Source organism: Bacillus rossius, chromosome 5, assembly GCF_032445375.1.
Source record: "Bacillus rossius redtenbacheri isolate Brsri chromosome 5, Brsri_v3, whole genome shotgun sequence".
NCBI classification, from domain to species: Eukaryota; Metazoa; Arthropoda; class Insecta; order Phasmatodea; family Bacillidae; genus Bacillus; species Bacillus rossius.
In genome coordinates this window covers 39,420,134-39,432,005 of record NC_086333.1, presented here as the reverse complement: position 1 = coordinate 39,432,005, position 11,872 = coordinate 39,420,134, and the positions used below count along the sequence as shown (strand labels likewise).

The 11,872-nt window shown below is 36.8% G+C and overlaps 2 non-coding genes across 2 annotated transcripts; one reads left to right on the top strand and one right to left on the bottom strand.

Moving 5' to 3' along the window:
* The first annotated feature begins 4,731 nt into the window (after nucleotides 1-4,731).
* Nucleotides 4,732-4,803, top strand: Trnad-guc (transfer RNA aspartic acid (anticodon GUC)). Its single transcript has one exon. It is a non-coding gene; the product is annotated as a tRNA-Asp (tRNA).
* A 6,619-nt stretch (nucleotides 4,804-11,422) lies between these two features.
* On the bottom strand, nucleotides 11,423-11,494 carry Trnad-guc (transfer RNA aspartic acid (anticodon GUC)). The gene has a single exon. It is a non-coding gene; the product is annotated as a tRNA-Asp (tRNA).
* Nucleotides 11,495-11,872: the final 378 nt, after the last annotated feature.

The following is an 11,872-nucleotide window of genomic DNA, read 5'->3' as shown; positions in this document are numbered from 1 at the left end:
ATGTGTTTTAGAAACATTATTTAATTTTACCTTACAAATATGATGAAATATTATCATACGTGAGTTTATAGTCAAACTGCGTAATCTGCGATGGTTTATGAGTGCAAAGTTTTTCATTCAATAAAATTTTTGTCACTACCTATCTCTTTTTTTACCTCTCACTAAATCCATGTACACTAAGAAGTTCTGTCTTTTGGGAGTAGCCTTAAAATACTGTTACGAACGTTAGCAAGGCCACGTCAAGCGCAGGTGCAGTGCTAGCTGGGCTGCATTACTTTCCGCCGTAACATGTGATGTGCTGTGCGCACCTGGGTCGCCGCTTTATCTCCCTCCAGCCCTCCACTCCCCCCGCGCGGAACTGTTAGTTTGACATCCGAAACCTGCCAGCTGCGGAGTTACGCGAGCCACCGACACGTGTTTTCGAGAGATTTCTGCTGTCGGGACGGCTCGCGATGACGCGACTGGCCTCGACTGTTCACGTGAGTTCTGGAATTGCGCCGGGGCATATATATATATGACCGAGGACGTTAGGATAGGGAGTCAGTTCGGAGTGTTCAGTCGGGAGTTCGCCCGCGGCGGAGTTTCCCGGCGATAGTGCCGCGGGTGCGGTAGAGTGGCGAAGTCCTTGGACGAAGGTTCCAGGGTAGGGAGTGAGTGAGTTCAGTGGAGTCGGGAGTTTTCTCGCGGCGGAGTTTCCGGGCGATAGAGTGGCGGGCGCGGTGGAGTCCCGAGCGAAGTTGTGAGCGAGGCGTCGAGTGGATCCTCGGCGAAGGGGAAGTGCGTCGGCGGCGGCGGAGTGTGGCGACGGAGTCCCGCGGGGTGACCCACGAGGGGTGCTGCGGCGAGAGTTGCGCCAGAGGTGCGGCCCAGCGAGGTGTGTGGAACGAGTGACTGGGGAATAGACCTTTCTTTAACTGTAATTAATTATTTGCCATATTAGAAGATTTTTGTAAGTGACATAAGTAGTGGCAATAAATAAAACTGTTTAATTGGGATATCCTTTACGAACCCGCGGTAAATCGTAACTATACTGTCAATGTATAAATTACAAAAAATAATTTAACTTCGTGATTTTCAGTTTGAAGTCTCCAGTTTCCAATCCTATCCCTGGAGAACTCTTTTGTACACTATCATATATAACTATAATGGAATCTTAACTCTATGATTTAATCATATAATATAAATTAGAGATGTTCCGATTAGTCGGCGACTAGTCAGCAAAGCCGACTATCCGGCCACTTTTGTAGTCGGTGACTATTTGGCAAAGAGGGTCAACTATCCGGCTTCTTACTTTGTATGTATTTCTCAATAAAATTTATATAGCGGGAATTACATAAATGAAACCTTTATTGTTTATTAATATTTTTATTTTATAATCTTACATATTTTAAAAGTAAAGCAAACTAACCTTTCTATTGATAATCACTTTATGAAATTACTTATTTGAAAAGAATAATTATCTATGGCATTTATCAAACAAAATTAATATTTTAATTAACCATCAAAACAACAAAATTTCTTCTTATCTGCAATAAACATTTATAAATATGTCTTCTTATTTAAAAAAAAAAGTAGGATTTTTTTATTAACATACTAAGTAATATTAAAGCCAGATTGCATGTACATGATGTACAGTAAAAAAAAAATATAAAAAATCCTAAACATTAACTGCTTCATGAAAACAAAAACAATCATTCTAACGTACCTATATGATTTATAACAGTACATAACGTAATCAAATCAATTTGTGACAAACATAAATGTAATCGCCTTATATTTTTTACTTAGTCATATTTTTAATTAAAGGTAAATTATGATGTAAAATGATTATAGCTTCTGCCCTATCTGGCAGTAATCGATTTGTTTTTGTTTCGTATATATTCCCGGCCTCAGAACAGCCGCTCACTGTAAACGTAACTTGCGGGACAACAAAGGTACACTTTAGCGATGCGCGATATTTCAGGATACCTAGAACTATTGCGGCTCCACCACTTAAATGGGTCATCATTGCGCTTTATCACCAGTAATGCACAGTAGGACTGCAGTTCATGAGCTGCCTTTGACCTGTCATATTGAATATCTTGTATTTTTCTTGATGCAAATTTTTGTTAGCATTGCCAAAAATTTCGGTGTGTTGCTGTTTCTGTAATATCTTCATCGATAAAGGTACTATGCATATCATCTTTTCCATTGTCATTCTCGTCATCACTCATGCTATTTTTCTGAGATTCTAATAAAAATTGAGACCTAACAATGATGAGCTCCTCTGTCTCGAAAAAGGTTGCCTATACCGTGGATCCAACAATGTAGCCAGGGTGAAGACTTTTTATGCTCCAAGTCGAACTTACTCTTCAAATCATTTTCCAGCAGGACTTTTATTTGCATGATTTTTTTTTTTTGTTTTCACCATTGTAAATATCTAGATACTTCTGTAAGGTTTTCAAATGAGATATTACTTCAGATACCTAAAAACCACTTGTACTTATAATCTTGATAATCTCTTCAAATGGCTTCAGCAATTTAATGCTTTTTCCGAGTATTTTCCCCTCTTCAGTAGAAAATTTTCGAAATTTGCCGATGTTTCAGCCAGGTATAAAAAAACATCCCGTTTTTGTTCTAAAAGGTGAGATATCACATAGTACGTGGAATTCCATCTGGTACATACGTCTTGGACAATCTGTGGTCTGATAAATTTAGTTCCTGCTGCAAATCATGAAGTTTTGACTGAGCTTGATTAGAGTGGTTAAAGTGTGTGACAATTCGTCTCGATTTTACAAGTATTTGAGCCCTGGTATCATGTTTCAAAGCAGTATTGATTGCCTGTTGTTGAGTATGTATGAAAAAGGTACTCCCTTAAAAACTGAATCGCTGATTGCTTTCGTCACATTTCTGCCGTGGTCTCGCACAACGGCTTGAATTTTGGTCGTATCTATATCCCACAAAGTTGGAATATCTTCTAAACAGTTTTTAAATATATTATTGGCAGTATGTGTTTCAGGTAAATGTTTCATTTGCACTACTGCGTGATGATATTTGGAACTATCCCCAAGACAGTGAGCTGTAAAATTCAAAAAAACTTTCCTTGCTATTTATATTTGTCCATATGTCAGTAGTGACTGAAATTGCAGCTGCACTCATACTCCTCTTCGTATTTATTTCAGATTTAATCTTTTCGTAAAGTTATGGAATGATGTTCTCTGTGAAATACTTTCTGCCCGGTATGTTTAACTGGTTATCAAGTGCAATCATCTTACCTATCGCAATATTGATGTCTCTTGATCTTGAGTCTTCATGTGACCATTTACAGCAAGACTATTTTCAATATTTTGCTGGCTTTCCTGACATAATATGACCTCTTATTTCACTGAATTGGACGGAGTGGGCACCGTTTTAGGAAGTTCTTCTAATTTGATTTTGGGTTGGGAGGAATCGTCTATGGTCGAACATTTGATCGCAGGACCTAATTGAGGTATCAGTGTTGGATGTCGGTATTTAATATGGTTGTTCATACTTGTAGTATTTGCTATTTTTCCCTGCCCCCACGAGGAACTATCATTTGTACTGGTTACACTTGACTTTATGGGAATGATTGTCCAATTGATCAAAAAAAATCCATAGACGATACTTTCTTTTTGACATGATTAAATTTTAATTGAGCTCTTTCACTTTAATGAACAATAGCAGTATTGTCTATAATTATTGACACTCCCGAAACCGTGATCGGCTTGGCCGACTAGTCGGCCTCTTTACAACTGACTAACCGGCTAGTCGTCTAGTCGCCGGTTAGTCAGTTGTAAAGAGGCCGACTAGTCGGCCATAGTCATATTCGGCACATCTCTAATCTAAATTTTTGTTAGTTGTTAAAATAATTGGCATAAAACATTTACTTACATAGATCACTCCATTTTTTAGGTAATTTTACATTAGGAATTATACACTATTTTAGTTATTTATTTATTTATTAGGAATTTATACATAAAAAGAAGTGCATATTTTGTTTGTATATTGTTTTGTTTTAAATATATATACTTTTATTCCTATCTTGAAGAAATTTGGTCCAATTGACCTAAAAAAACATAAAAAATTTCACTGTCTTAATCATAATATTTTTAAAAAATACAATCCACCTTCCTAATAGAACAGAAATTTAAATACTTCTTGGTAAAATTTTACAGAACATGGCAGTAAAAAAAAGATCTGATGTTAAAATATGTATTTATTTATATATATATATTTTTTCATCTATATGATATTTCGCAAACTAAATGCATAAAACCGAATTTTGGTTATTCTGGATGGCAATTTACTCAAATAACGAATAAATGAAGGGAAATAACTTTCTATATCAGTATAAAAATGGGAATCTTAGAAATCATGTGAGATTACTAACATTTACCAATTCTTAAAAATATTTTTTTTTACAAATAGATGACATTTTGCACATTTGTAAAAAGTTACCGTCTAAAACTGATTTTGAAAAACGAGAATAATCACTGTCCATATGAGATTTTGAAAAAAACCACCCTGTTCTCCTTTTTCAACTTTTTGAAACTAATTTTTTGAACATAATAAATAATATTTTACAAACTGGACAAAAATTACTGTTAACAACTAAATTTAAAAAAAAAAAAAGTGATCACTTTCTCACATATGATTTCGAAGACGTATGCAGCCAACCTTATATCTTCTGCTTCAGCAATTATTATATTAATGAGGTATTAATATTTATATTCCTCGGTAGTATAGTGGTCAGTATCCCCGCCTGTCACGCGGGAGACCGGGGTTCGATTCCCCGCCGGGGAGATGTGTTTTTGAGACATTATTTAACTTTACCTTACAAATACGATGAAATTTAAAGAAACGTGAGTTCATGGTTTCTTGATGAAATTTTGCACACTTGACGTTAAAAATAAGACGAAATTTACCATGTATGAATTTGTTAAAAATAACTGGAATCCTCCATATTCCTGTGGTTTAAGATTTAGAAATAAAATATCACTTAGTGAAGTCAAATCATAATCATAATCTGTAAAAATAGAAAAAGCGTCTTCACACTAAATACCTACATCCCGGGAATAAAGACCTACCGGGTATTGCGATTTTTATGCATATAAACCTATAATTAATATTTTATATATATTGTGCTGTATAACATTTTTCTGTTACAATAGGTATTTAACAAAAAAAAAACTAATATTCATGGCTTTTTATTTTCAAATAGTTTAGTGCAATAAATTAAAAAAATTGAATGAATGCAAAATTCAAATATTATTTTCAGAATATAACACTTAAAATACCAAAAATAATAATGGGGGTGATAAAACCGAGCTAAAATATCAGAAAGTAGCTGCGTTAAAATTTTTTTTGAAGAGACGATGTATCATTAGTCATGCCAAATTTGTATTAATAACTGAAGTTACGTGCTTCACTACGCAGTCCACAGGCAGGAATCCCGCGCCCTTCTCGTTATGCATGCCCCTCCTCGCGTGTACGCCACTGTTGCGCTTCGAATGAAAAAACAAATCAAACAATGCATTGTCCGATGTCATGGAGGCAAAGAAATCATCATCAATGCTTTGGTAAAATTTTATCACGAAGATTCAAAATTTTTCTTCAAATGGTGGTCCCGAAATATCGTGTATATCTCGTGTTTCAAAGGTCAATCTCATACGATCGGATTAAAACTGTTGATTTGTATGGAAACCAAACAAAAGAAGATACTCTACTTCATATATGTATGTGTGTGTTTGTATATCGGAGGCATAAGATACTACGTTACAAAAATACAATTTCTCATGAGAACAGTTTAAAGCATTTTAGGGAGTATCTCAAAATTTACTCAAGTATTTTCTAACAAAAATTTGTGCGTTTTTGACATATTATAGTAAATCTTAGTGTTGTAGGTCATTAAACAGAACGTCAAAAGATGGTGAAGGTTATGGTTGAAAGTGCATTTTGCACAATCGTGGACATAGTTTCTTATGCCTTCGCTGTATAGATATGTCTTTAAGATGTAGTTTGTGTAAAACGTTTGTGAATCTGAAAATACCTAAGGAGGATTAGGTCCCGGATTCTTAGATTTTTCTTTATCTTTGTTATAATTATAATTTTAACTTTTTATCCAAATTTTTGGCATGTCAAAGCCTAAATCATATTATATCTTTTTGCAACCACGTATTTACTAAAAGGTTTAGTCTGAAAATGCCGTGAGGAAATATCTTTGAATTTCACGGGGGCGACTAACACTATCATAATAATCACATAAGAATTCGCAAGAGTCGACTTAAACAAGTAGCCTGAGCTAAGTCCTTTGCCAAGTAAAGCCGAAATATTTAGCATGAATCTTTATTGTAAATTATATCAACTGAAGAATACCGTGCCGAGCGTAATCCTGCCGCAATGCATCCCCAATTGCATGTATGGGACCAAAAATGGTGAATTGGCTGAATCTGCGGGCAACAGCAGATGAGTTTGAATCCTTTCTGGAGGGATCAACTGCCGAGCCTCGGTGTCTTGGCCCCAAGGGCCCCATAGTAAATGGATTAAGGCTTATGGTAATGGCAAGGACCGAGAATGACGCCGGCGTGTTCGGGTGCACCCGGGCTTAAAAAAAGAGCTGTAAACTGCTCGAATAGGTGTGATACGTTCCCCTAGTCCAGTGGTCGGGGGAGGTACCGAGGTAACCCCGAGGCCCTCCAGCCTAAGCACGACTGGACTGTCACGTCTAGCCAGGGATTCCGCGGTTGCCGCCGGATGTTAAATACCTACTGTAACATAAAAATGTTATACAGCACAATATATACATAATGTTAATTATAAGTTTATATGCATAAAAACCGCAATACCCGGTAGGTCTTTATCCGCGGGATTTATGTATAGTGTAAAGACGCTGTTTCTATTTTTACAGATTATGTTTAACTTCATAAATGTGATGTTTTATTTCTAAATCTTAAACGACAGGAAATTGGAGGATTCCAGTTATTTTTATCAAATTCATACATCGTAAATTTTGTCTTATTTTTAATGTCAAGTGTGCAAAATTTCATCAAGAAACTATGAACTCACGTCCCTTTAAATTTCATCGTATTTGTAAGGTAAAATTTAAAATAATGTTTCAAAAACACATCTCCCCGGCGGGGAATCGAACCCCGGTCTCCCGCGTGACAGGCGGGGATACCGACCACTATACTACCGAGGAATACATATTTTGTCACTACATTAATATAATAACAGGTTAAGCAGAAGATACAAGGTTGGCTGCATACGTCTTCGAAATCATATGTAAGAGAATGATCATTTTTTTTTAAATTTAGTTGCAAACAGTAATTTTTGTCCAGTTTGTAAAATATTATTTACTATGTCAAAAAATTAGTTTCAAAAAGTTAACCGGCTGTAAACCTGCTGGGCCGAGGTACGGCAGGTCGGAGGGTAGTCCGAGGAGACGAGGACATCCAATGGATTGATTCTGAAGAGTGGCGGTCAGCCAGCCTGTTGGCGAACGGTCTTATGCCATATAGACACCAAGTTGGTAGTAGTACGGGAAGAATCCACGAAGGATTGAACGGTGTCCCGTTCAGGTTTCCTCTAGGCCCAGGATTCTGATTGGGTAGGACTCGTACTTGGTAGTGATGCTCCGATCGTTTTGAGCAGACTCTAAGTGTTCTCTAGCCATATGTGCGGAGTCGACGTGGTAAGTGACGGTACAGCTCCGGTTACTAGCCTGGACAGCTAGGGGAGGTTGGATAGTCCTCCACCGGACCACGGGTTCACTGGGTGATTGAGGGGTCCCAGTGTGATGTGGTAAAACGGGGTAGGCGCCAGCAATGCTGATAACGTCTAAGAGCTTAGGACGCAGCCAATTGTCTGGTTAGCTGAGTGTGGCGGGGGGGGGGGGGGTGGTTGTGAAGGTTGTGTCTAAGCTAGGATGGGTAGCCTCAGCCTCTGATCATAGATGGATCTCTAACACCTCTCCCGTCTCGCGTATACGGTGTATCCGTATCCACGCCCGTGGGGGTCCCAGGCCGGAGAGGGCATAAGCCTGAGAGAGCCGGGTAAAACTCTATGGAAACTGGAAACTGGTTTGCACCAGGGCGTTGTCATAACTTAGAAACACACTAGATAGAATTTTCTAAGTTATGACAGTTCTAAGTTGACAAGTATGTTAACATTTTTCTAAGTTGTGTTTTTCGGCGTTGTATGTTTCTGCATTTAGTGTTTCTAAGTTATATGTTTTTTAAGTAGGACATTTCAAAGATATGTGTTTCTATGCTGTGATAGTTCTTAGTTGCGTGTTTATGAGTTGTGATAGTCCTTAGTAATGACTTTCTAAGTTACAATGGTTTTTTTTTTTAATTGAATGTTTCGGCATTGTCGTTTTGGCGTTGTGTGTTTCTTACTAAAGTGATTCTAGGTTATAACAGTTACAAGTTGTGTGTTTCTAAAGTGGTGACAGTTCTTAATTGTGACTAAGTTAAGATGTTTATAAGTTGTGTGTTTGGACGTAGTGTGTTTCGACGCTGTCTGTTTCTAAGTTATGATCGATCTAAAGTACGGCAGTTGTTAAGTTATGTGATTTTTAATAAATTATTATTTATGAATGTTCTAAGTTTTGACTATCTAAGTTAAGATATTTCTAAGTTATGTGTTTCGGCGTGGTGTGATTCGGAGTTTAGTGTTTCTAAGTTATGCTTGTTCTAAGTTGTGTACACTGAGAGAAAAGTTTGTTAGCCTCAACAAAATAGTTGTTTATATATGGCGAAATAAATATATTTCGTTAATTCAAACAAATATTTGGTGTTAGGAAAGATTCTGTTGACCCAACAAAATGATTTTGTCAACTCAACTGTATATTTGGTTAGATGCAACAAATTATTTTTGTTACTTACCGAGTTTGGTTAAACTAACAAAACATTTTGTTCCACCAAGTAAATATTTGTTTCGCCATATTATAAACAGATATATATTTTTTTTTGATTCAAACAAACCCTTTTTCGCTGTGTGGATTTTTTTCAAGAAGATTAGTCACGAGTGTTCCGGGCCGCGAGGGGATCCGACCTACAGCCACGCGGCTAGCTTTGAATATATATACTGTATAGAAGTCGCGAGTGGATAGGATTTACTCTACGTTTTTCAGAAGCGTATGATGAGCAGCTTGGGAACTTCACCGCTGCAGTGCGCTGCCGTAACGCCCTGTATCGTCTTAGTTGTTATTTGCACGTTAGAGAGCAGCACTGTCGCCCGCTGTCATTCCCCGCACCCCCCAACCATCATTCACTGCGTTCAACAGGAGGGGGAAGGGGTGTGTGAAGAGTTTAACACTTGTCCGCTAGGGACCACCACAAGTCGATGCCCTAGAGATGGTGGCGATTGCGGCGGTGAATTAACCAACTACCTCAAAACCGTATTAGAAATTTTAACCTGGGCTGGCGAATTCTATACAGTATATATATTCAAAGCGGCTAGGGTCTCGGCGCGCGCCGGGGACAATGGGCACCCCGCGGCGACACACGAGTTGGGGGGGGGGGGGGGGGCGGCGAGAGGGCTCCATTGTCCTTCGAGGAGGCTGCGTCTTCTCCTCGCGAGTCGCGCGTCCTGCAGCGCCGGTCTTCACGAGTCACTCGCGTCCGTTCCTTCCCTGTCTCGATCCCAGCCGAGGAATCACAACACACACTACACGTCCACGTACTTTCTTTAAATCATTCATGCAATGGTGGAATTTAGATTTGATACCATTTTTTTTTGGACATACGCCCTTGAAGTTTAGCACTGTTTTGTCATGGCAAAAAATTCCAAAATGCAAAATACCTACTAATAATATTAACGCGAAAGTGTGTTTGTTTGTTGGTCCTTCTTTTACGCAGCAACGGAGCATCAGATCAAAGTGATTTTTTTTTTTTTGCGTAAAGATAGTTTCGGGGCCGGAGAGTTACATGGACTACACATAATTATGAAATTCAATCCCTGAGGGAGTGAAAAAGGGGTTAATTCAGTTTTATAATAGAAAATTATAGGATGTAAATCATATACACAAAGAGTGAGTTTGTGTCATTTATTTATGTCAGCCATTCGGTTGTATGGTAAGGTCTGGCAACTTCCTATCCTTCTCATTGGCTAAACACATAAGATTAGTGAAATTCGTGGCTGCTGGCAAATAAAAATCACTAATAACAGTTTAATAATAACTTCGTCAATACATGGAGTTGCTTTTAATTTGTGACACGCTATCATTTGGTGCGTCCGTCACGTCATGCCTAGGAGTTACCTGCCTTCCCACAAAATAAAGCTAAAAATTAATGTCTGAGATTTGCTGATGCATAGCCTTGATGCATTGGTTTATCTCGTCTTTCAAAATCATTTGCAAACGGTAATTTTCGTCAGATGTGATAAAAGTCATCAAAGTGTAAAAAAATTATTTAGGTTGGGTTAATTTTAGGACTCTCATATGATTTGTCAGTTTCCTACTTTTTATACTGATATAGGCATTTTTTTCTCATTATATATTCTTTAGATCAGTAAATTTTCATCCAGAATAACAAAAACCTTTTTATGGATTTTTTGTAAACATCATATAGATTAGAATTTATATATAAACACAATATATATAAAAATATATATTCTAATCTATATGATATTTTGCAAAAAAACATCCATAAAAGGAATTATATAAAAATTTAAAGATCAGATTTTATTTTGACTGCCATATTTTGTAAAATTTGGCCAAGAAGTATTAATATTTCTGTTCTATTGGAAAGGGGAATCGTAATGTTTTTTTTTTTTTAAATAATATGATTAGACAGTGATATTTTTCATGTTCTTTGGTCAATTGAACCAAATGTCTTCAAGATAGGAATAAACGTGTGTATAATTTTAAAACAAACCAATATACATACCAAATATACACTTCTTTATAGGTATGTAATTATAAATTCATAATAAATAACCAATAGTTTTTAACCTTTTTTTTCTATAAAAATATGATATATACCTAGTGTAAAATTTACCTATAAAATGGAGTGATTAATGTAAATAAATGTTTTATACCAAATATTTTAACATCTTAGAAATATTTAGATTATATGACTAAATCAGAGTTTTAAGATCCCATAACAGTTACATAAGATAGTGTAAAAATGTCTTCTCCAATGATAGGATTTGAAACTGAAGACATGAAACTGGAAATCACGTAGTTAATTTTTATAATTTTTATATTGACAGTATTTTAAGGCTCCTCATAAACAGCAGAACTTCGGATTGTACATGGATTTAATAACATGTAAAATATGAGATAGTTACAAACTTTTCTTAAAAGGTAACTTTTCCAATAATAAACCATCGCAGACTACGTAGTTTGACTATAAACTCACGTACAATTAAATGTCATCATATTTGTAAAGTAAAGTTAAATAATGTCTCAAAAACACATCTCCCCGGCGGGGAATCGAACCCCGGTCTCCCGCGTGACAGGCGGGGATACTGACCACTATACTACCGAGGAATACATAGTTTGACACTACATTAATAGAATAACTACATAAGCAGAAAATATTAGTGGCTGCATACGTCTAGTACCCTAATGAATCCTTTAGCTATGGAAACCCCGACAAGTGCATCGTAGTGGACGCGGCCATATTTGCGTTTCTTCATAATTCTCCCAAGGGATTATGATGCATCCTTACATGCGTCCACTCAAATTAAGATTTCTATGGATGTACCTAATACTCGCATCCACTGATGCTTTCATACACCCATCTGCTTGAATATAGGTTTTTTTATTTTGTTTGTATATACATAATATTACTTAAGATTTTTGGGCATAAGATTGGCTTTAACGTAACAGACGTAAGTGATACGCAAGTAGAGACAAAAGCTCGTT